Source organism: Schistocerca piceifrons, chromosome 1 (genome assembly GCF_021461385.2).
Source record: "Schistocerca piceifrons isolate TAMUIC-IGC-003096 chromosome 1, iqSchPice1.1, whole genome shotgun sequence".
Lineage (NCBI taxonomy): Eukaryota > Metazoa > Arthropoda > Insecta > Orthoptera > Acrididae > Schistocerca > Schistocerca piceifrons.
Genome location: NC_060138.1, coordinates 1,037,101,096 through 1,037,126,763, shown reverse-complemented (window position 1 = coordinate 1,037,126,763; position 25,668 = coordinate 1,037,101,096).

The following is a 25,668-nucleotide window of genomic DNA, read 5'->3' as shown; positions in this document are numbered from 1 at the left end:
GTGTTCACTGATAGTGCAAATAGGTCAGTGAACCACTTCTCCCAGCTGCCTCGACTGTATACGAAAAATCCGGCATCTGGGAAACGTTTGGAGATTACACCTCGTAGCTAGGACCCACAAGCTCCAAGGCACAGCCAATTTAAATAAAGATCTTTGAGACTGTATCTGTTCCCTTGTTGCTGTGGGAAGAGACATGACTTCAGAAAAAATCATCCCTTCCCCCTCTGCGAAAACTTAAAGAAGCAATTAATTGGCTTTTTTTTAAAAAAAAAAAAAAAAGAGGTGAGGGTTTCTTAACTCTTGCCCTGGTTCGACATGAGTTTGTGCTGTCGTGTGGGAGGGGAGATTTAGCGCCTCTAGAGCCCTGTGACTGGCTCAAGATGGGGTGTAGAAGGTGTCGTTCATACACTTCGTGGGGAAATAGTCCCACCAGATTTGCCTTTGAAGTTATCAGAATCATCTGCTGCTAGGCACCATTCTGCCACGTTGGGTCATTGTGAGTGCCTCGGTGTGAACGTTGTGGCTGATTTTGTGTTCTACTGTCTCTGTGCATTTTGTAATGACTGACTTGAAGCAACAAAGGGTCAGCATTACATTATGTTTTAAGCTCTGCTAAACTACAGTTGATACCAACAGTATGCTGAGGCAGGCTTTTGGTAAGCAAGTCTTGAGCCAAACAAGAACATTATTTTGGAACATGATTAACACTCGGGCTGACCGTCACCAAGAAACTCTGGAAACAATAGCGGAAATCAGTAAAGTGACAGGGAGAGAAGGCAGATAATCCATAATGTTGGAATACCATACAGGGCATGGCACTGCTTCTAGCTGATGAACTGAACATGACACCAATTGCAGCGAAATTTTTCCTCGTCTTCTGAATGCCGCCCAAAGAGACCTACCGGTGCATGTGAGCAATGAACTGCACACAACAGTTCGAGACGATGTACAGTTCCTCTCCAGGATTATATTCGTCTGAGAGTCATGGGTGTACAGCCATGGCACTAATAGAACACACCTCGCTCATTGTGACAAAATTTCTGGCAAGAAACAACATGACAAGTGCCCTCCACCCAACCTCCTCACCGATTCTATTCTTCGTCAACCAGAGAATTTAACTAAAGTTGAAGGAGCGGAATCCTGACGCCATAGAATTTCAAGAGGAATCGCTACGAATTCTGACCACAATTCAGCCAGCAGACTTCCTGTGCTCGTTCCAACAATGGGAGAATCGATAGAAGCGCTGCATACCAGCGCAAGGTGGCTACCGGGTTTGCACGTAAGTTCGTAGCGTTTTTCTATAAGTTTAACACAACAGATATACATAAGAGAGACTTTTGTCATCAATAATACATTCTGCTTCACTATTTACAACCGTCTGTCAACGCTGGGGCGAATGTAGAAACCACGTGCCTTACGGGTGAATTTTCATCTGGAAAGGAAGTTCCTCGAAGGTTGTACGATACATGACCTGAAAATCTGAGGGCGCAAGATCAGATGAATTAGGTGCGTGCGGAATAACTTTCCCATACAACTACTGTGCATTGTTTTTGTCAATCCAGCAGAATGCAGGCGTGCATTATCGTTGAAATAGCATCATTTCACTCAGTCTTCCTGGTCCCTGTTCTTGGATTGCGTCTGCAAGATGTTTCAGTTGTGGAGAATAGATGTTAGTATTAATGGTTACACCATGGAGGAAGCAATTCGCAGAAAACACAAGCCGTCGCTGTTCCACCAGACGCATAACATCTTTCGTGGCTGCGCGCGGGTTTTTGTACGGGGAGTTGCTGCTGTGCTTGGGCCCAACCATTCCGAGCCGTGGTGGCTCCTTTCACTATCGATAACTTTACCTGGATCCCAACCAGGGGGAGCGGTTTACTCTCTCGTGCATTTATCGTTGCCTCGTCCAGTCTTCAGAAGCGGCCGCTAGAGTTGCGTCTAAAGAGAGGCCTCTGAAAAGCGCGGCGCAGGGAGTTGAGAGGGAGTTACTGCACAGTGTCGAGCCGGGGCAGCAGCAGTGCTTAGAGCAATGGACACACGGTATGGATCAGAACGACGGAGCCGGCCGCGGTGGTCTAGCGGTTCTAGGCGCTCAGTCCGGAACCGCGCGACTACTACGGTTCCAGGTTCGAATCCTGCCTCGGGCATGGATGTGTGTGATGTCCTTAGGTTAGTTAGGTTTAAGTAGTTCTAAGTTGTAGGGGACTGAAGACCATAGATGTTAAGTCCCATAGTGCTCAGAGCCATTTGAATCATTTTCAGAACGACGGACGTGTTATCCAGCGCCTTATCCGTCTATTTAGCTTATGTTGCGTGCAACTAGCTGTTCAGCACTTTGCACCGATTTCTCGGTCCGCAAGCTGTGAGTAGATGGTCTTGTTTATGTTCTTTGCGTCGTCATGCACGCCTTGTTAGTCGGCTTCGTGATTTTAGGAATAGTGTACTGCCCTGTCTGCTATGTGTGATTTTGAAGTAACTCGTCTTAATCTGCTGGCAAACGTTCTCTCTCAAAAATTTGCCATGATTAATGTTGTTATGGTTATATAATGCGCCCAGTTGTCAGGCATAACTATATCAGGGGCCCACGTCTTATCTAGTTCCTTTTTTTAAATCTGAAATCTTTCTAAAATTCTGATGCCTGAGAACCAGTTGTTCTAAGTTTTAATGTTTGTTTTCACTATGTTTCAGAAGCTGCTGGACCCTCTGTTATTACTATAATCCAACCCTTTTAAACATGCTGTGAGCTCAGGTTAATGGTAAAACCCATGCTAGTTGTTTGTTATATTTCTTCCTGGAAGAATATGCAGCTCCCTTTCTGTAGTTCTGTTAGCGAAGCTTATTTCCTAGGGAGTACAAACTTACTGGAAACGGTCTATCGGTGCACTCAAGGTTAAATCATAACTTAACGTGCACTACAATCTATTCACTTATGTATCTTGTTGTTAAGAGCACTTAAAAAGTTGCCGGGCAAGAGTTTCATGTCAACGGCTTCTCGCAGCGCGGGCCTGGCTTACTTGCAGCTATGTGCATGGCTCTTGAGCATTTACTAGCGCAGCTTGCTACTTGTTTGCAGTTGCGCATCCTTGCTGTTTGTGCTCAAGCTGAGTATCTTATATTATCTGACTTGTACAGTGAGTGAAATAATGCTGTCGAACAAGAGGCCTTTCATTAACTGGCTTCGCACAGGAAATTTTCACTTTAATTTTCAATACATATTTTTTGTGTAAGCCCTTTGGGTTTCCCTATGTTATCTTTGGTAATATTTGTCTTTTGGCGGTCCGCCTAATGTCTTGGACTTCAACTGGCTTTAAGAAATTTATCTAGAACTGTTTTAATTGTTTTCATTGTCTCGTTTATTTAAAATTGATTGATTTTTTTTAAGAAGACCACTATTGATTTTGTTTGAGGTTATTATTATCATAATTTGCCAGCTGTCTCACTCACCATTTTGAACGCCTGTAATGGCAAGTTAATTTCAATTTTTCTACCTGTTTTTTAAAGGGAGCCTGTTGTTACCAAAGGAAATGTATCAAAATAAATGTTGTTGTCCAAGGATAATAAATGATATCAGTTAAAAAATGGTTCAAATGGCTCTGAGCACTATGGGACTTAACATCTATGGTCTTCAGTCCCCTACAACTTAGAACTACTTAAACCTAACTAACCTAAGGACATCACACAACACCCAGTCATCACGAGGCAGAGAAAATCCCTGACCCCGCCGGGAATCGAACTCGATAACCCGGGCGCAGGAAGCGAGAATGATATTAGTTAAAGGGGCCAAGTCCTTCCATGTCATTTCCCTGACCCTGGTTATTCTTCATTTCACATTCCTTTTTTTCCCCCCTTATGTTCGCATAAAGCCACTATTTCTCGTCACCAGTAACGGTACAAGATAGGAATGGTCGGTGTTGTGCAATTGATGACGAGCAAGCTAAGACACATATATGGCAAATTTCAAATGTGTGTGAATCTCTAAGGGACCAAACTGCTGAGGTCATCGGTCCCTAGAGTTACACACTGTTTAAACTAACATATGCTAAGAACGAATCACACACCCATGCCCGAGGGAGGACTCGAACCTCCGGCGGGAGGAGTCGCGCAGTCTGTGGCATGACGCCTCAAACATATATGGCCACCCGCTGATTTTTGTGATTTTGGCTTAGAGCATGTGATAGCCATACACCCGATTTTTGGATCTTCCCCATTGCAAGCAAATGTCGCACAATGGTGGAATGATCACGGTTCATCAATTTGCCAATTCTCGAGTACACTGACGTGGAGTGTCCCTAATGTCAAAACGATCGTCCTTAAAATGAGAAAAACCGTTTTCTTGCCATCCTCTGTCCAGTGGCGTTATCCCGATACACGGCGCAATTGCTTCTGCCTCTCTCCGTTGCTGATATTCCTCTACAGAACTCAAACACAAGAATATGTCGGAAATGTTCCGATTTCTCCACTTGGCACCCAATTTTCTAGCGTCCACAGTTCCACTAACAATCTCGAAATGACAGTTTGACAATGCGTAATCTCAAATACCAAAGGGAAATACAAAGAACAAATGACAATCGATAGCCGGCCGAAGTGGCCGTGCGGTTAAAGGCGCTGCAGTCTGGAACCGCAAGACCGCTACGGTCCCAGGTTCGAATCCTGCCACGGGCATGGATGTTTGTGATGTCCTTAGGTTAGTTAGGTTTAACTAGTTCTAAATTCTAGGGGACTAATGACCTCAGCAGTTGAGTCCCATAGCGCTGAGAGCCATTTGAACCATTTTTTTGACAATCGATAAATAAACCCATAGCAACCGGAATATAAGCATGAAAAACAAAAACGCTACGGACTTATACGCCAGCCTAATACTTCCAAGATGATGCTGGAAATCACGGGGATATTCTCTGAAGCATTGGGTATCACCTCGTACCCAGTACCGTTAGTGGACGATGTGAACTATTTCTGCAGACTTGGACGCAGGGTAACACACGACACACAAAGCAAGGCGAGTATCTGACTAGCTTGTCGTAATTAGGTACTTTTAGTTTTTATTTAAACAGATTATTTAATTATTACTAAGACGTTACGTTATGGTACTGTTTCCCGTCGTCCGCAGCTCATGGTCTAGTGGTTAGCATCGCTGCCTCTCGTTCGCGGCCTCCCGGGTTCGATTCTCGGCCACGTCGGAGATTCCCTTCGCTGGGTATTGTGTTCTTCTAATTATTTCATCCTATCTTTCCTCTCGTGCAAGTCGCAGAAGTGGCGTCAAAGAGACGGCCAAACAACTGCTGACGGCGTCTCCCGGTCATTAATGCCATACCGTTACTTCACATCACAGCTGCTTATAAAGGTACAGGATCGTAATAGCGAGTTAGAGTTTCATCGACTGGCGAAAGCATGAGAAGCATGCACAGGGCGTCCCACCTAACCTTTCCACAGCTAGTATCTCTGGAACCACAATAGATATTGATATATGGCTTTCACGGATATGAATATGCAGCAGGGGCTGTCGAAAGAAAATATTATGAGACATTCTAAAACGTGTGCAAATATTGGTTACAACAAAAACTTATGTTTTTCTTTATGGATGTCCCGTATTACTCCATACGCAATCAATACCATGAAAGATCACAACGATAATGGCGTTGATTGCATCGTAATACGTCAATTACATCCCGGGAAATTGGAACGCGAGGATGACGCATGAAATGAACGAAACGCGCCGAATTGCACTTCCCGCGATGTAAAAGTGACCCGCAAGTAGCTCATAATTGAGATGTGATTAACGTACTACGATGCGACAAACGTTGTACTTCCATATTGCTGTATAGACTGTTGGTACGTGCCCTGTGAAACATACCAGTGTCCACATATGAAGTCTTCAGGGGTTGTCAGCCGAGTAGCGTCGTCATCTCGTAGCAAGGTTTCGATGGAATGCGTCTCCATCATCTTCAGACCTGAAGATGATGGAGACGCATTCCGTCGAAACGTTGCTCCGAGATGACGACGCTACTCGGCTGACAACCCGTGAAGACTTCATATATGAAATTCGCCGAGAAATCGTGCACTCACATATACCAATGTCCCGTCACTCACAATGGAAACAAGGACATAGTTCACTGGTGCCTGCTTTATTGAACTTTTCGACAGTACTATAATGGATATAACGGCAACGAATTATCGATAACCACCGGCCAGAGTAAAGAAAATGATTGTCAAACGGTTGCAGAGAGGGATACATGCTATTTGTGCCTAGTTGCAGATCAATCACACAGTGGAACATGCCACGTACAGGACATGTCACTGAACATCTTTAATGATTGCGATACAATTGAACTGTTGCAGATAGTGCAACGCATGCATAAGCGTACGGTAGTACCAACAAAACAGACGTACTGCTTCTCCGTTAAACGTCCGCCCCGATAGCTGAGTGGGGTTCGATTCCCGGCTGGGTCGGGGATTTTCTCCGCACAGGGACTGGGTGTTGTGCTGTCTTCATCATCTTTTCATCCCCAACCGGCGCGCATCTCGCCATATGTGGTGTCAAATGTAATAAGACCTGCACCACGGCGGCCGGACCTGCTCCGCAAGGGGCTTCCGACGCCAAGCGCTCATTTCCATTTTTTTCTCCGTGAAACACAAAATGTACACCTGTGAGCAATCACATATCACACCCGAAACGCTACAACGTATGTTCGAAGAGATTGTCATTTGCTTGGCAACACAACTGTGGGCACACCATCACGGATCCACTCACGGCTGCCAGCGTTTGTGGTACTATTGCAGCGCATACAGCGGTAATAAGGGCTTTCATATTGACCGTTGTTGCTGCGACCTAATGAGACATCAAATCTTTCACATGTCCACACAGAAAGAAGTCCATGGGGGTGAGGTCCGACGACTGTGTTGGAAATCCCTGAATGGGTCAGCCACGTCCAATTCATCGATATGGAAATTGTTGATTTGGTGCCTGTCGTGCCACCATGACGCTATGTACATGCATCCATCATGCTAATACCACATTATTTTGACGCAAATGAAGGGGTCGATTGTGAACGTCTTTGCGAAGGAGGCCTTGATGTAGCGCCACGTGATATGGGTGGTATCAATACCTGTGCAGAATACGAATCATGCTTTTCGAGGGATTCCCAACTCTCTCTCTATTTTACGTATAATTGCGTGAGGGTTTATTGCAGCGGCCGCCAGAACAGCTACCTCTGCTGCCTCACGTGTTAGGCCTCTGCTTCGGATCCGCTTTTAACAGTATTCATGAAGGTAGGACGGGTCGGATGACGTCTATTAGCGTACCTCTGGGCATATACCTGCGCTGCATGTGTGCTATTTTGGTGACATTCTCCGCACAGTAATATCACGTCAACCATTTCCTCATTTGTAAATACCACGTCAAATGCCTTGAACAGATGGACACGTAAATTTATGTCACGATTACAACAGTGCCATGTGCCTGTACGTGCTTCCACAAAGAACACTCTGCTTCGTAGTAAGCCGTTCCTGCACACAACTACAGAGGCGACGGGTTGACTTGGGCGGTGTGATGGGGCGGTGTAAACCGGCCGGAACTGCTCCGCAGTCTGTACATAGATAAATACAACATACATGGGGGACACCGTTATTTACGTATCAGTGTTTGTGGCATGATTCCCAGTTATTACTTTCGGTCCTCGCGATAACAGTGCAAATAAGAATACGTTCGTCAATCACATCCCAATTACGAGCAACGTGCGTGTCACTCATGCATCGCGCGAAGTACAATAGCGGCGTCTTTCGTTTATTTCACGCGTCAGCTTCACTTTCCAGTTTCTCTGGATTTAACTGATATGTCACTATGCAACCAACGCCATTGTTATTGTGATTTCTCATGTTACTGACTGCGTAAGCAATAATATGGGATACCCATTAAAAAAAAAAGTTTGTTGGAAACAGTATTTGCACATGGTTTAGAATGTCTCGTAGTATTTACTTTTGTGAACCCCCTGCCGTACATCAATACCCGTGAAAGTCGGTTTTCAATCTCCATTGTGGTTCCCAAGATACTGGGTGTGAAAAGTTTAGGTGACACCCTGTACAGGGTGTTTCACAAGTAAAATTGAATGTAAACAGTCACAACCGCAATAAACTTTTTTAAATTTTTTATGTAAGGTTTCGGTCTGGTTTAGACCATCTTCGGACCCACACAGTGATGCCGATGGTACCTGTGAACTGAGCAGGCGCTAAACAGCAGTGAGTGTTCGTGGAGGTGCAGCGCCTCCTCAGTTCACAACCACCATCTACATCATGGTGTGGGTCTGAAGATGGTCTAAAACAGATAGGAACCGGCAGCCTTATACAAAAATGTAAAAAACGGTTCATTGCGGTTGTCGCTGTTTATATTCAGTTTTAAATAATAAATAAAGCGCTGTACTCCAAAGAGACATGGTCTCAAAACTTACCGTTTTACAAGTCATTTTACACACTTGTAAAGGTGGTAGAGGGAACTTAGTAACCGGCCGCGGTGGCCGAGCCGTTCTAGGCGCTTCAGTCCGGAACCGCGCGACTGCTACGGTCGCAGGTTCGAATCCTGCATCGGGCATGGATGTGTGTTAGTTAGGTTTAGTTCTAAGTTCTAGGGGACTGATGACCTCAGATGTTAAGTCCCATAGTGCTCAGAGCCATTTGAACCATTTTTTGGAAACTTAGTAGAATTGATTTTTACACAGGAACCCATGTTCGGAAACGTCAAACTAACAGGCGCCGTCGCCTGTAAATGTATATAAGTTATATAAGGGATGATTCCGTGATCGTGTTACTAACATTCAGGGATGAAGGAGAAGGATAAATGTACGAATTTGGGGTAAGGGTCTATGAACCGGAAACGAACGAACCGAAACTTATAAGCGGAAACTTTTCTGATACCTCTTACAGTGGGATACTTGCACCTGTACTGTTGTTGGTAAGATTGTATGGTAGACAACTTTCAGAGGTGGCTCTATGGGCCAGAAAGAGAGAAAAATCTGGTGAACAAGGGTTGTAAAATGCGTATCTTAAGAGCTATGAGCTTTAGTTCAATAGAGCAGATGAGTTTCACACTAGCGAAAGTGAGTGCTCACAGCTCCTCAGATATGCATTTTAGAGCCCATGTTTATCACTAATTTTTTCTTGTCTTGGTGCATACTGCTATCTCTGGAAGCTACATACCCTACATTCTTAGCAACAACAGCACCGGTAAATCAGAAATCAGAATGATTTTCGCTTGTAACTTTTGAGTCATTCATTTCCGAACCAAGGACTCTTACATCAAATTGATATATTTTTCTGTCTCCACCATCCTTGAAAGTTTGTAACATCATAACGTAACCGCCCCGTACATACATATTTCTACAGGCGCAGGAGCCTTTAAGTTCTCTGTACCGTCGCTGGAGGACGTTTCCGGACATGTGTTTCTCTGTAAAACCCGATCTACGAAGTCCCGTCTTACAACCTCTAGATCTGTGTAACACAAATTGTGAAATACCCTGTATGTCACGTCATATGGCGCTCGTAGCAGGTCGGTGGTATGAGGTCTGGCTCACTACGTGTGAAGAAATCTTACAAGATGACATATAGACCAACAATAACCAGGAGGATGGGCGCCAAGCGGTAATAACTTTAAATACAAACCACTAATAACAATAAATCACGTATTATATTGAGAACGTCAGGGGGATTCTGTCAGTCATTAGCGGTAATTGTAGTGTGATTCCTATGGAGTAAACTTGCGTCACCCAAGATTACACGAAACCGAAAAGAACGCTGCGATGATTTTTCCACCTCATTTTGGTGATAGTAATATACGATGAAGAAACAAATAAAATTGATTGCAGAGCTGTAATTATTATTTATTTACCAGGCGAAACGTGTCATTGGTAAATTATTAATAATTACAGCTCTGCAATCAAGACTGTTTCTTCACTACAGTGCTGTATAACAGATTTTGTAGCACAGCGCCAGTTCCGTCGACGCTTAGAATGATGCAGCCGAGACGTCCGTGTAGGACATGAATCAGTGTTTTCCATTTTAGGTTTCATTATGTTAGTTATTGTCAGCAGCGTATTTCCGTAAAGTTCACGGTGATTATTTTCAACAAAGTTGCCGTAATGGTTTCGCTATTTTTCATTTATTAATGATAGCTATTTCCATTCTCATCAGAAGCCATACTTTATAAGTTTACAGTACAATAGCGCTACCGATTGCGAGAGTCACCAACAGATCAATTGCAAAACGGAACAGGTAAGAAATGGTCTAATTAATTACTCAAAAACCAAATTCTAAGTGTTAGAGGGGAGGAGTGTAAGAGGCAAACTACCGCAGGCAAAGACAGAACAAATTGAATATATTGTTGAGTTTAGTGGAAAACCATTGATAAAGATTGAAAAAAAATCAGTGACCTGAACGTAGAAGCATTTCCACCCTCCCGCCGCCTCTCCCACCCGATCCCTCCAACCAGCTCTTTTACATATCTTAGTCATATTAAAAACTTCCCTTTTTTTTGAAATTTCTAATTTTCCGTATTTGAAATGATATGTTGGTGAGTTTTCTCACTAATTGCGTAAGGTTCCCATTCATAGGAAAATAATAATACGTTTCACCATTCGAGAAAGCATTGCCTCACATCCATACACCTATACTGTAGACTATTTTAAATCAGTCATGCTTTGAAGAAAAAAATATTCAGTCGAAAGCCTCTAGCAGGGAATGGACAACCACATCGGCATGCCCCTTTTATTGCATGCAGACGCGTAGGACATTTGCAGAAATGAAATTTGTTTCTGTAGATATTGTAAACTTATGCACAAACTTATCTGTTGACAAAACTGTGCAGGCTATTCGGCGCAATTTAATGAAACAAAACAAACTTTCAAAGATAATAACAGATGAATTAATCGCGATAGTCACGATAATTCCAAAATTTATCTGCTTTAATTTTAATGGAGGCATTTATTTCCAAAAAGACGGAGTAATAATGGAGAGTTCAATATCGGGATTACTCGCCTATATATTTATCAATTATCTAGAAAACTGGTTCTTTCCTGAAAATCCAATATTGGCAGGCAAAATTGTATATATGTGAATGATTTGTTGCTAAGAACAAAGGGTAAGAAGATATCATCAACCCTATAGTATTCATTTTTAATAATTTGCATCGAACAATTAAATTTAAATGTAAGATTGAAACAAATAGAAGAAATTTTTCCAGCTATATTTAAGGTGTCGATTTTATTTTGGCAACTAGTTTCAGCGTTGTAACAACGTCATCTTCAGGCCCATACACTTGTTGACGTCAACTGCGTGCGGCTGATACTAGAAGTCAGTGATGAGATACGAACGTGCTCCGTGTGGAAGTCAATAAGTGTATGGGCCTGAAGATGACGTTGTTACAACGTTGAAACTAGTTGCCAAAATAAAATCGACACCTTAAATACAGCTGGAGGAATTTCTTCATTTTTAATATGAATTCAAAATGAATATAAATATAAATTCAAAATGAAAATCGCAAGCATATAGCTGGTATCTTTTGCAAAAAGAAACTTCTACGGACGGTATTGTAGATTTTACACCAGATCACTCAACGTAATTTCTGCTATCAATCAGGTGCTCGAACTTCCTTTGTCAAAAGACGAACATGATGATGAATGGCAACAATAAGACACATTGCAAAAGCAAGTAACTATCCTCAAGACTTTGTAGGTAACATATACATGGAGAGTCAAGTAAGACATAACACCCGTTTTATTTCTTGAATGGTTACACATATCTAAATGAGGTTTTCGGCAAATGTTAGAGCGTCGAGGAGCACATATGTTTTTGTTTGGTTGATGTTTATAACACTAGTATCAAAGGAGATACCGAAGCAAGTACGTTATTTTAAATGAAACCGTATAATTTTCATAACTGCATTCGTTAGTTCTTGAGAAGACAATTACAGTGATATACAGTTTGTTAATGTTGACGTTTCATCCCGTCACAAAAAATTTAGAGAAATGTGAGAGCAGGGTGACTGGAAACGCCAAACAGGCGTCTCAGATCAGGCTGCGTATTTGTATACTGTAAGGTAGGCCTTATAACATTATGGAAATGGTTTCAATAGAGTCAATAAAGCTTTCTTGTTTATCTTTACAATCGGTTCAAACTGTTCACACAATATTTCAAGAGAGAACGTCTGTAGACTCCCTATAAGTCTTACGGACAAGAAATACACTACACATTTTACAGATTATCAAAAATTATCGTAATTGTAGGGTTACCACCCAATTTGCAACTGCACAGTTATCAAGAAAACATAAGTTATAAAACAGAGAAAATGCATATTACATGTAAACAAACCTCTGCACACTAACACAGGGAAATAGCCGTGTTAATTTGAATAATAAACCAAAAGAGGAACATTTATAATTTGTGCAATAATGTTAAATTATGAATTATCTTTTGTAATCTCATATCTCATCTGAAAACATTGAAATGCTTCCTAGTTTTTGTCAGTTCTATCCCAAATCGAAAACGGCCGAAATTGAAATATGAAAACTGCGCCCTAATTTTGAATTTAAAAACATAATTGATTCACATAACTGTTCACACCAAAATAATTTTTATTATTTGTAAATCCTGATAGGAAACATAAAAAAGATGAAATCTATTCGTACAAAAATACAAAACTGCAAAGCATATGTTTGATAGTCAGAGCGGAATACACTCCCAAATCAAATTAAGGATACCATTGTGAATGCAATATAAGCATTATATCCCCACAAATAATTTTCAATAATTACAGTAAGCGTTACTTTCAACCTATACGTTTCACGTTTTTCTAGTTTTTGTAATAGTATAAGCCCGTGTCAAAGGCGTGTAAACAGAAACAAGTCTAAACCCTAAGGTTTTACTAGGTCTTTGACGTATCAATGCAGACGACGCACTTGGCTTTCAGGGATGCTCGAAAGCGGATGTGTTTAAAGGGGTCACTCTTCAAACTGTTATCACTTATATGAATCCTGTGATCGGTTGTCAAAGTGTAGCAGAATCTACAATTAAACCATATGGTGGAAAACGACATCATAGCCAAATGTCAACTTAAACCTACTACCAGAGCATCATTTCACAAGCTTTCACAAGAAAAAGAAGCAGCAGCCTGGGAGACTATCGTCAAAACTTCATCATCCAAAAGCTAAGCACAATTAACTCATCTCTATCTTCATCACTTTGACCAAAGTGAGATACTTTACGGTAAAAGAAGAGTACTAGAATTTAGACATACCCAAAAGGTATTAGGAAAGGGGGATGCTAGAGCCTGTGTGTCCGCAGCTCGTGGTCGTGCGGTAGCGTTCTCGCTTCCCACGCCCTGGTACCCGGGTTCGATTCCCGGCGGGGTCAGGGATTTTCTCTGCCTCGTGATGACTGGGTGTTGTGTGCTGTCCTTAGGCTAGTTAGGTTTAAGTAGTTCTAAGTTCTAGGGGACTGATGACCATAGACGTTAAGTCCCATAGTGCTCAGAGCCATTTTTTAGAGCCTGTGCTTCGAGAATAAAGGTTTATTTCCCCTTGAACCAAATTACAACTACATGTGGGTTCATTTACGAACGTTGTACATGGAAATACGACACAGGCTAGAAACTAGCGTATCACAAAGGGCTTAGGAAAACTATTTCACATTTGTGTAGCCTTCCAGAATTACATGAGCTGAAACAGATAAATCAGAGCTTATTCTTTAAATCTTATCGGAGATCATAGCTGCTTTATTATAAAGGTTATGTATCATGTTGTTCATATAGAAGGCCAGCCAGCCAACCGGCGTGTTCTCTACAAAGCCTACATTCGTTACACAGTAGTCTTTAATGAACTGTGACAGTAACCTGAACAAGAGGTGTATATCTTCTGGGGCAAGTACAACAATTCCGCAATTATGGTATTTAATGTAAAAGCGATATAGGGTATTATGATGATAATGATGTTTAGTTAGTGGGGCGCTCAACTGCGCGGTCATCAGCGTCCGTACAAAGTCTCAATTTTACAAGTCCAATTTTTATGCAATCCAATCTAGCCACTGTCACGAATGATGATGATGAAATGATGAGGACAACACAAACAGTCCCCAGGCAAAGGAAATCCACAACCCAGCCGGTAATCGAACCCGGGACCCCGTGATCCAGTTATATAGGTTATGTCACGTGTTGCAGTTTTTGTGTACTATGCTCCGAATATGTATTTATTGTATTTTTAGCATTGATAATGGCTAGTTACTAGCCAAAATCTGGATTTAGAAAGGAAACGGGACTGATTGCTGTTCTTTACCATTTTGAAATTCAGAGGAAGTGTTACGCATGAGAATGGCAGCCATAGAGAATAGCAGCCATACTGGGGTAGAAATAATGGGAAGTGGAGGTCCTGGACCTCTCTAGCTCGTCTTAGGAAAATTTCGGCCTTGAAATCAGGAAGAAGCCGACATGAACACTCAGAGACAGAATATTCAGGAGGCCCCGAAAAATGAGTTGGCGTTGTATATCGGGAGCGACGCACTGTATATGAGTGAGAAGAGACTCTGCAAGACGTATGAAAGAGTAGCACTGTCAGGAGTAGGTCATTAGGTATCCTCTTCCTAATGAGTGAAGGTTGCTGAAGAGACAAACAAAGCTTATAACAAAATTGTTTATTACAAGGACCAAACTAAATACAACTTCTGACAATAATATCAACACAACTTGAAAACAGGAGCAGAGGAGCAGAGAAGATGAACAACGACGCAGTCTTATTAGGCTGGGAACACGTAGGCAGTCTCCTAATCTGATTTAGTTAATATCTAAAAGGAATTTCCCCGAAAATGTAGCGATTTATTTTCGCCTGATTTGTTAACCATTTGTAGCTTTCAGAGAAGCAGCATGAGTGGCGAATTATGAATAAAACCTACACATTTTTCTTGTTGCCATGTTAAAATTTGCTTCTTTTGACAAAATACAGGGGAGTTACACATTCTCATCTCACTAATATGTTTTGCTTCACCTCGCTAATATGCTGCGCAGACGTATTTGCGAGGAAAGTCTGAAATAGTACTTTATTGAGTTTATTAAGAGAGGAACTGGGGAAAAGTAAGGTCAGTATCTTATGAAAAAGCACATCCCCAGTACAAAATAAATGTGTAATGTCCTCATTTATGTTGTTCCAAAACCCATAGCATTTCTCGTTTTACTGGTTATCGATGGATCTTAAAAATTACATTTTTTTACTGAGGAATTCTATAGTTAATGGGCTGACACATTAGACGATGAAGTTCTGCATAATTGTCTTCTCTTAGTGTTCTAGGTGTTTCAGTCTGGAACCGCGCTGCTGCTACGGTCGCAGGTTCGAATCCTGCCTCGGGCATGGATGTGTGTGATGTCCTTAGGTTAGTTAGGTTCAAGTAGATCTAAATCTAGGGGACTGATGACCTCAGATGTTAAGTACCATAGTGCTTGAACCATTTTTTTTGTGCGCTGTCATTTACCAAAATCTCATTTCAATGTCTCAAACCATTTATGAAATATGAGAAATGTTGTGGGTATTTCACTCTGGCTTTATCGCTGGCATGGTGCTAAGGCAAAAGGCTGTGTTACATGGGATCTGTGAAGTCACCGCCAGACACCACACTTGCTAGATGGTAGCCTTTAAATCGGCCGCGGTCCGTTAGTATACGTCGGATCCGCGTGTCGCCACTATCAGTGATTGCAGACCGAGCGCCGCCACACGGCAGGTCTAGTCTAGAGAGATTCCCTAGCATTCGCCCCAGTTGGACAGTCGACTTTGCTAGCGATGGTTCTCTGTCTACATACGCTCTCATTTGCAGAGACGACAGTTTAGCATAGCCTTCAGCTATGTCAATTGCTACGATCTACCAAGGCGCCATATTCAGTTACTATTTATATTGATATTGTGAATCAGAGTACCTTCAAGAGCGACGTTCATCATTAATGGATTAAAGTTAAGTATCAAACTAATTACGTCCGCTTTCTGAATTCTCATTCCTTGTCATGTTCCAGACCTCACGTCAGCCTGCGTGAGCTAAAACGCGTGCATTTCGGCCTCCATTCGTAGCACGGTGTTGGCTCTTCTGCCAACACAACAAGATCAATTTTCTTGGGATCGGTGACAGATAGAGACATCCAACCAAAGCTAAAGAAAAATTCAATATGTTAGCTAAATTCCATTTGCAGAAACATTATGTAATATGCACCAAACGCGAAATTACAGTGACCCTAATTTTTTATTGCAAACTTTTTCGAATTTCGCACACTCTCTTACCTCCACATAAGTATCACAACAACTACGACCATTAACGAAATGATGGGCACGTCATCACGAACACCACACATAAATTTACGAGTAAGAGAAAAATGAAATATTTTTACCGAATAGTTGGTGTAAAATCGTTTGAGAAAGATTTTTTTTTCTTTATTGTAATTTGAAAACCATTACAGAAACGTAGGCCGACAGTGGCCTATCTATGGTGCTCTTCGGCCACAGAAAAAACATACATAAAACAGGAAGACATGTAAACAAACATACATGGAGGATGAAAACAGGAGATACGCATATTAAAATAAAAGAATGCGTTCACGGATGTACTGTTTGTCAAAAACGTTCAGCACTGTACTCAACAGAGACACAGAGTTTCACACGTGAATGGAAGAGCACTGAAGCAGAGACACTGAGTAACTGACGGAAAGACAAACACTAGCATAGTGGCGACGATCTCCGGCGCACTAAAAGCATACTGTGCACACGAAAAAGCTGGGGGCCTGCCAGAGGGAAGAGGTGAGGGTAGGCGGGAGGGGGGGTGGGGGATATTCCAGTGGGAGAGAAGAAAGGAGGGGGAGGGGAGAGGGAAGGGGGGGAGTGGAAGCCCAGGGAGGGGGGTGGAGGGAGGAGGTGGGAGGAAGTGAGGAGGGAGAGAAGTGAAAGAGGGTGGCTCGGCTCTGAGCACTATGGGACTTAACATCAGAGGTCATCAGTCCCCTAGAACTTAGAACTACTTAAACTTAACTAACCTAAGGACATCACACACATCCATGCCCGAGGCAGGATTCGAACCTGCGACCGTAGCGGTCACGCGGTTCCAGATTGAAGCGCCTAGAACCGCTCGGCCACACTGGCCGGCCGAAAGAGGTTGCCCTGGAGGAAAAACACAGGGGGAGGAAGGGGAGAGTCAAAGCTGGTATGAGGGGTAGATGGAGCGGACGAGAGAGAAAGATTGCAGGTTGTGCACCTTGATTCTGTGATCGCCAACTGGCCGGAAGGTGGCAGATACTGCCGGCCTCCTCTTCCAAATAAACGAATGATCCCACCCAGTGCATCAGCCACCGTATCCTGCGTGGGCTCTGCTTGGAGTCTGGGACGTAACTCGTCCCAGCTTTCCGGAGCGCCGACCTAAGTACACGTCTGCGGAAGGATACATACATGCCATCATATGTGCACGTGACCGCACGTATGTAATTTAGTCACACAATGAAGGCTTTCACGACCGGATGGTACTGTTGTTGTTGTTAATTCTTCCGGGTTATATGCCCATGGTCCATGGAATTCTTCTACTCTTAACGTTTCGTCCAATGCTACGTTGGACATCCTCAGAGGTATGGCTGGTCTTGCTGAGTCCTGCCGACTGTAATTTAGTGCCCGTGACTGCTGCACTGTGTGGTGCGACTTGCATGCCATGTAGTGGCGAGGTTTGCACCTCCACCCCTGTGGCTGCTGCTGGCGACCCGACCATACACAGCACCCTGCCTCGGATATTTACAACCCACTACGCGAGGTAGTGGCCGTACCTGGCCCTCAAAACATAGACGTATGTGTAGCGGTCTATGCAGGGGCAGCCCTACATACACTACAAGTCACTTACCATTAAGCAGACCAAGTCGAGGAAGTGATCAGTGGCTTCCAGGGTGAAGCAGTTACTGTTGTAAGCACAGCAGCACTTCCTCCACGAGATGACATTAATCATTTAGCAGAGGAGGCGCAACTTATAAGAAGCATTACGGTGTAATATACGAGGGCTATTCGGAAAGTGAGGTCCGATTGGGTGTGAAATGGAAACCACTGTGAAAATCCGATGGAGCTTTGCACGCATATTTTCAATAAGTTACCAGCAACCATTAAGAGTTTAGTTTCAGACAAGGCACAATTTAATCGTAATTTAAAAGAATTTTTGGTGACCAACTCCTATTCTATCTCAACAAGTGCAGTAGACCATTTTAATGAAAATTTATTTTACTTTAATTTTTGATAATACTTGGTTGTAACAGCCAAGTAACTACCTACTGTGTGAATGATGGATGTATGGAAAGCAGATGTAAGTCTTAAGTCTCTAAATAGTATTGTACATAATTTGACTGTTCATTGCTGAGAATCATTGAAATGAATAATTTACTTTAATTTTTGACAATACTTTGTTTGAATAGCCAAGTAACTACCTAATGTGTGAATGATGGATTTAACGAAAGCAGATGTAAATATTAAAAGTTTACTTTTAATTCGTGTACATAATTTTACTGTTTATTGACTGAGGATCATTAAACTTAATGAAACTCAAGTTTTTCTAATTACATTTTTGTAATGTATTTATCTAGCATGTTCCACACCCAGGAGGATCTCCTCTTTTGTGGGTCTATGGAATGAATAATTAATCTAATCTCTTCTAAACACATGTCTGAGACAATGTCTCGAATATGTCCATCAATTCCATCACATCGCTTTTTTCAGGTTTGAGCGCACAATTAGCACTTGAAAACGCCTAGAAAACAGTGTCTCTTGCCAAGTATGGATGCCTGCCGTGAAGTTTCGCCGTATTTCACGCAGCCTACATAATGTTTCTGTCAAGCATTTCCTTCTTCCTTAGAATTCTCGGCATCACATTGCAGGGGCAACGAGAATACTCCTACAGCGTTTTCGATAGAAAGTCTTTGATCGCCAACCATACAGGCCGGCCATTTACATGAACCACTGGCTATGAAAACCTTCCGGAACAGACAACAAGCTACAGACCTGGGCAGATAAGTGGCAGAAAACCTTCCAAGACGATGGGTTGGAAATCTGGCACAACACTACGACAGACGTCTAAGCCGTTTATTTTCACAGTGGTTTTCATCCCGCGACCGATCGGACCTTACTTTCCGAATAACCCTCGTAGTTTCATGCTTTTTGTTGAGCAAGGTAATGCGATCTCAGTCTCAGTTAGGTAGTGCCCAGCAATCAGTCGTTAGCAGGAACAAACAACTTGTAACGGAACTGAAATGATGGTGGGCTGACAGTAATTTGGAGCCCGCGCGTCGGAAACGGGCGCGCTGGTGTGAGACTGTCAGGGAGTGCACCCTGATGCCATCTATTGGCGAAACTGGGAATTAGCGCTGTCTCAGACAACGCGCTAAGCTCTCGGAGTCAAATGTATTCTTTTTCTTGGTAATTATAAGTTATTAGTGTATGATTTAATGTTATAAGGCGCTAGTAGTAAATTATTATGACTGGTATGAACTCCAGGGTAATAAATATAAATATTCTTAAATACTAAATGATTTCGGTGAAAAGGTGGTAGGGGAACGCCCCCACTCTTGGTGATACGAGCGTAGCTAGAGGTAGCTGGAGACACAGGGACTGAACAATGCAATGGCCTGGGGAGTGTTGACGTGATCGGACGTGCGTAACTGTGCTCACGCAACAGTGATTGTGCAACAGCGAAGAGGCGAATATCGTCGCCGTTTGTGGACTAGAACGCGACAAATGGTTGTCGAAGCCGTCTCTATGCCACTGGGGCTGATTGTAAGAGTTCTTGCGCCCAAATTTTATGGCGGACGTGCAGTAGCTTATACGAGTGCTACAGCTCGTAGTTCCAGCCGCCATTAAGGGCATGAGGCATGAAGAGCTGCGTTAGCCACAGGCATCTCACCACCAGCACCGACACGTCTACCCAAGGCAAGACTGCTTGAAATTGTTAAGTCGAACTTTGTATACATGTAAAAGGAGAATACCAGTTTTCTTTTGTGCAAGTGCAGAGGACAGAATATAGTAATGAGTAAAATTACGACGCATGTTGTTCATTGTAAAGTGTAGTAACCTGAAACATAGTGTAGTGAAATCAGACTGAGGCCACCATCGCCTCTTTCATTTACAATTCTTTTGGTTGTAGAATACTTTAGCGTTTAAGAATGTAGAAAAGAGCAATGGTCACACCAGAATGAGTCGCCTATTTATAGTTACTTAAATTTTTCTGAGTAACCTTTCAAGTAAAGTCACTTAACTAATTCTATAGCAATTGTCCAAAGAGTAATATCCCAAAATCATTAAATAAGTTGAAGGGTAGAAGTTTGTTAAATTAAGTTGCTTAAATTGTCTTGGTGGTAATTACCAAGCCAACTCACAGAAATTGAGAGAGTATTTGCTTTGTAGAATCACCTAGAATGATCAGAAATAGTAATATTCAGAATTAAGTTTAAAATTCAACTCAAGCCGTTTCACTTTGAAACGAGCCAAAAAATTGATTTATTCTTTTGCTCCTTCAGAGCTGGCGACCGTAGTTATAAGTAATTTCAGGAGGATTCGACGGTAAGTCTGCTGCTCTCGTCGTGCTGATAGGATTACCCACTGCTGCTAGCAGTGGTGATTGGATACATAAGCTCACTACCAAGTTAAGTGGGTCAGGTAGGCAGTGTTGCCGTGTGAACTGTAGGGCACTGTAGGCCGTGGATCGAACCTGTTCAATCATCACAGCTCTTTGAGAAATAGTCCGGTTAGGAGTGTACTAATCCAATAGGTAAATACTGGCGAGTAACGGTCAAAAAATGTATACGCAAGTGAATTTAGCAAAGTCCATATAGCTCCTAGTTAATGTGGTGTAATGGCGAGGGTAGGAGTGGAGTAAAAGTGAGCTGAGCTTGTGGCAGCTGTGCTGTCTTCAAAGATTAATAACGCCAGAATTCACTACTAACTCTTACCATTAGGGCTGAGCTATTTACGGTTAAAATACGTAGCAGTAAGCGCAAAGGCGTGACAGCTACAAGTCCGTATTGGCTTTATACATACGGAAGTAGGAAGCGGGTCATTCTGTCAGTGGAGGGGTTAAAACAACGGAGTCACTTGAGAACATACCCCATTTACTGATGGAAAGATTCGGCGGTTCGGTCGCATGTGGCGACCGTGACAGGACTTACCAAGTTTGTAGAATAATGGCTGCAATAAAAGTGTTTTATATAAACTTGTAGTTTCAAGAAAATTTGAAATTTTAAATTCTGTTGTAGACAAATATACCACAATTGGTAAGTTCAAGACGACAACCTGCAAAGCAGCAAAAGAAAGTCCAATAGTAGGAGTTAAACAAGTAATACTTGGTTTAATAAACATTTCTATTAGGCACGAAATACAGCAGCATAAGATGGAGTCGAATAGTAACAAGCAAGACGAAAACATTACAAGGTCAGACCCAGAATTAGGGACCATAGATACTGTTGTAGGGTTGGAAAATCCTATAGATGAATCCACACCCACAAAACAGGAGGAACGGGAAGTGAAACCAAAGGTAGTGAAAAGTGAACCCAATGTATCTGTAGATGCAAGTCACAAGGGAGAGGATATGGAATTAACAAGTTTGTTAAACAGTATGATGGCGCAAATTCGAGAAGGGAATGCTAGTTTGAAAGCAGAAATGGCTAGTCATATATCCCAACTGGATGAAAACCTATCTGGTAAAATAAAAGCCAATTTAGATATTTTGAGTACGCAAAGCCAACGTATCACAGAGGTAAACAAATCAGTAAATAGCATTAGGGCTGAAATAACAAATGTTCAGAGAAAAGTCACAGAAATAGAGAAAAGATTTGATACCGAAATTCAGAGAATAGAGAAATCAGTGGAACCTTTGGTTAGTGAAAAATTACAACCGATAATTGAAAGTAAATTACAGGTGATAGTACCAGTTGTAAAGAAAGAGATTGCTAAAGAAACGGCAGCTGATATTGAAACACTGCGCAATACCATGTTGAGTTTTGATGCATGTGTGCAGGAGCAGGAAAATACACTGCATAATGAGATAAAATTGTTAAGTCAGCAAGTTCAGAATCAGACGTTTCTTAACTGTAGTGGTATCCCATTGGTAATGCAAAAATCGGAAATACTGAGTAGGGAGGAAAAATACGATCCTCAAAAGAAACAAGGTGGATGGCATCCAATGGATTTTATAAAAAATTGTGAACGTGTCTTACCAACAGACATGTCGGATAAAGAAAAAATTAATTTAGTAATAGATGCTTTAGCAGGTCATGCTAAACGTTGGGGATTGAATTTGGATATCGACAATTTGAAGTTTACAGACTTCAAAGAAAAGTTCCTTGAGGAATTCTGGGGCACACAACAGAGGGATAGGTTGTGGAGAGAATTCGTTGTCGCCAGAATGCCAGAACATGGGCGTGGGCTCATGAAAGAATACTGTGAAGGATGGTTCAAGCGTTTGGAGTATCTTAAAGATCGTAGATCAGAATCGGAGATAGTGTGGGAGTTGTGGAAAAAGCTACCTGACGATTCAAAGCGTTATGTAGGAGGCACTCATCGAACATTCGATGAATTTTTAGAAAAAATCGAGAATGAAGATAGGTGGCGTGAAACTAGAGAGTTTCGAGGTTTCAGAAATCAGAATGGAATAGTAAAAGGTGGTAGGAATGAACCGCAAATTAACATGATGAGAGGAAGAGGTCGAGGAGGTAACTCTCAGCGAGGGAGAGGACACTATCAGGGAAACGGGATGCATTATCAAAATCAGGAAAACTTAATACCGCGCAGGTCAAGGGCCTAACGCGCGCGGAAAGAAAGAAATGGCCCAAATATAGGGAAGATCGGAGTAGTCAGTACTATAGTAGGATAGTGCGTCGTTCGCCTGAAGAGCAGTTACATAAACGAAACTTTGCGAAGTATAATGCAGGGATACAAACAGAGGAGAGAGAGCAGGGAGGAATTATTAAGGGAAATGAAGTAGGAAAAGAATATCGGTCGGATGTGAAGGCTCACGTGAATGAAATAAGTACAATTCGAGGTCAGAGTGACGAATTGATGAAGGAAGAGTCAGAGGAGGCGTTGTTTGTCGGTAGGGATGGCAACTGTGCAGAGAGGCAGGGGCAAGGTAGGAGTGATGTGACTTATGGTAAAAGGTTCGTACGAATAGTCGACGAATCGCATCGAGAAGTAATTAAAGAGGGAAGGGTGGATAAGAAAAAGGGGCATAGTGCAGAGACGCATGCCGATTCAGAAATTACCTCGTATGCAGAATATGTACATCAGCTCAAAAGCCAGCCAGCACAATTAGAAAGATCTTCCACTCAAGTGATTAATTTGGACCCGAATATGACTGTTAGAGAGCCATACCGATTATGATGTGTACCTAGTGACAGCAAGAGTACATGACTGTGATGAAGATTCTTTTAAAGAAATTAGAGAAAGTGTATCTAACCAAGAGAAAGAGTGTTGTGATCCCTGTAGTACTGAAGCAAATGAGTTGAGTGAGACTGGAATTCCATTAGTAAGGGAAAATAATGAAAGTAAGAGTGGCGAATGCACTATCCAACAAAGGGAAAGTAGAGAAATGGATTATAATTTGCGAGAATTATTTGAATCCGAAGAAGGTAATATTTCTAAGGAGGAGGAATTATCGTCAGAATCATCAGAAAGCATCCAGGGAGGAAAAGAAGTAGAGGAAGTTTCCGATTCTGCAACCGAGAGTTTAGGCATGACAGATTCGAATGAGAACGAGATGGCATTAAAGGGCCTAGACGAAGGACTGTTGGAAAAAGTGGTGAAAGAATTTAGGATGAAAAGGAGAAAGAAACTTCCAGATGGAATGGTCAGTATAAAAACCGGAAAAATAATATGGCAAGACTTGGCGGTGGAAAAGGATTTATTATGGGAAGATAAAGGAAGTATGAAAGAGGACAACAGGATGCAAACAATCCTACCCATTAATATATGTAGATACGATTTATATGTATTGTTGGATACAGGTGCTCAAATAAGTGCTATTTCGCACGCATTTTTTGAGATGATCAAAGAGCAACGAGGAGTAGTCATGATGCCAGTAACAGGTGTTAAAGTGATAGGGGCGACAGGGAAATGTAGTAAACCTGTTAAACATCAAGTGATGATGGAATTTAAGATAAAAAACAAGCTATTTTCGAATGCATTTTTAGTAGTTCCAGAGCTCAGTGCTGAGATCATTTTAGGCATTGACTGGTTAATAAAACAGAAAGTAATTATAGATTGTGACAAAGGGATAATAGTTTGTAAAGTTGATAGTGCGGTATTAGAAATACCATTTGAATCATCTAGAGTAATGGAAGAGAACCAGCTGAGATGGGTAGAATTTAGAGATGATCATGATTCAGGAATAGGTCAAAAATTCGATTGGTGTCTGGTGAGGCAGATAGTTGAAGATGGAAATAAGGAGACACTCCTTCGAAATGTAGTGGATAAAACGGAAGGACTATCTGATGCCCAAAGGGAGGATCTATGGCAAATTCTGAAAGAAAATCAGGAGGCATTTTCAGACAAACCGGGACGAGTGATAAATTATGAGTACTGCATGGAGGTAGAGGAGCATGAACCTTTCTTTAAACCACCATATAATGTACCCGTGTCTAAGAAAGAAGCAGTTCAAAAAGAAATAGATAAAATGGTATCATGTGGGGTCATTGAACGGAGTTCTAGCCCATATAATAACCCACTGGTGATAGTAGGTAAGAAGGATGGAAGTGTACGAATAGTGATAGATGCTCGTACTCTGAATAAAGTATTGAAGAGGGAGTTGGATCGTCCAGAGAACATAGATAATTTATTGCAGAAGTTTAATGGTGTAAAGTACATGACTAGTTTAGACCTAACTGCAGGATACTGGCAAATCCCATTAAGTGAGGAGTCTAGGAAGTACACGGCATTTTTATTCAATGGCAAATGCTACCATTTCACAGTGGTACCATTTGGCCTAAATACTTCCGTTTCAGTGTTCATTCGGGCTTTAGACAAAATTTTAGGGAGTGAACTTAGTGCGCTAATCACGGTTTATGTAGATGATTTGTTAATTGCTACAAGGACATGGGAAGAGCACATGGAGTTATGCGACAGGGTGTTCAAGGCTATAATTAAAGGAGGAATGACACTGAACCTGAAAAAATGCGAGTTTGTGAGGAAAGAAATAAAGTTTTTAGGTCACATAGTAACACCAGAGGGAATTGAAAAGGATCCCGATAAAGTCAAAGCAATAAGAAATTTTCCAGCTCCCAAGAATAAAAAACAACTAAAGTCGTTTATAGGACTTTGTTCCTTTTATCGTAAGTATGTGGATGATCAGGTGTTCAATAGCCCACATCTGAACAACCTACTTAAGAAGAACAGTGTGTATATGTGGACTGAGGAATGTGAAACAGCATTCAACCGGATAAAAGACAATTTGGCTAAAAACATAAAGTTATGGCACCCTGACCTGTGTGAACCATTCCACATGGCAACAGATAGTTCAGATTATGGATTGGGAGTATCCATATTTCAGGAGGTAATGATAGATGGGGAAAAAACTCATAGACAAATAGCATTTGCGAGTAGAACCATGTCTAAGTACGAAAGAAACTATACGGTTTCAGAGAAGGAGGCTTTAGCTATA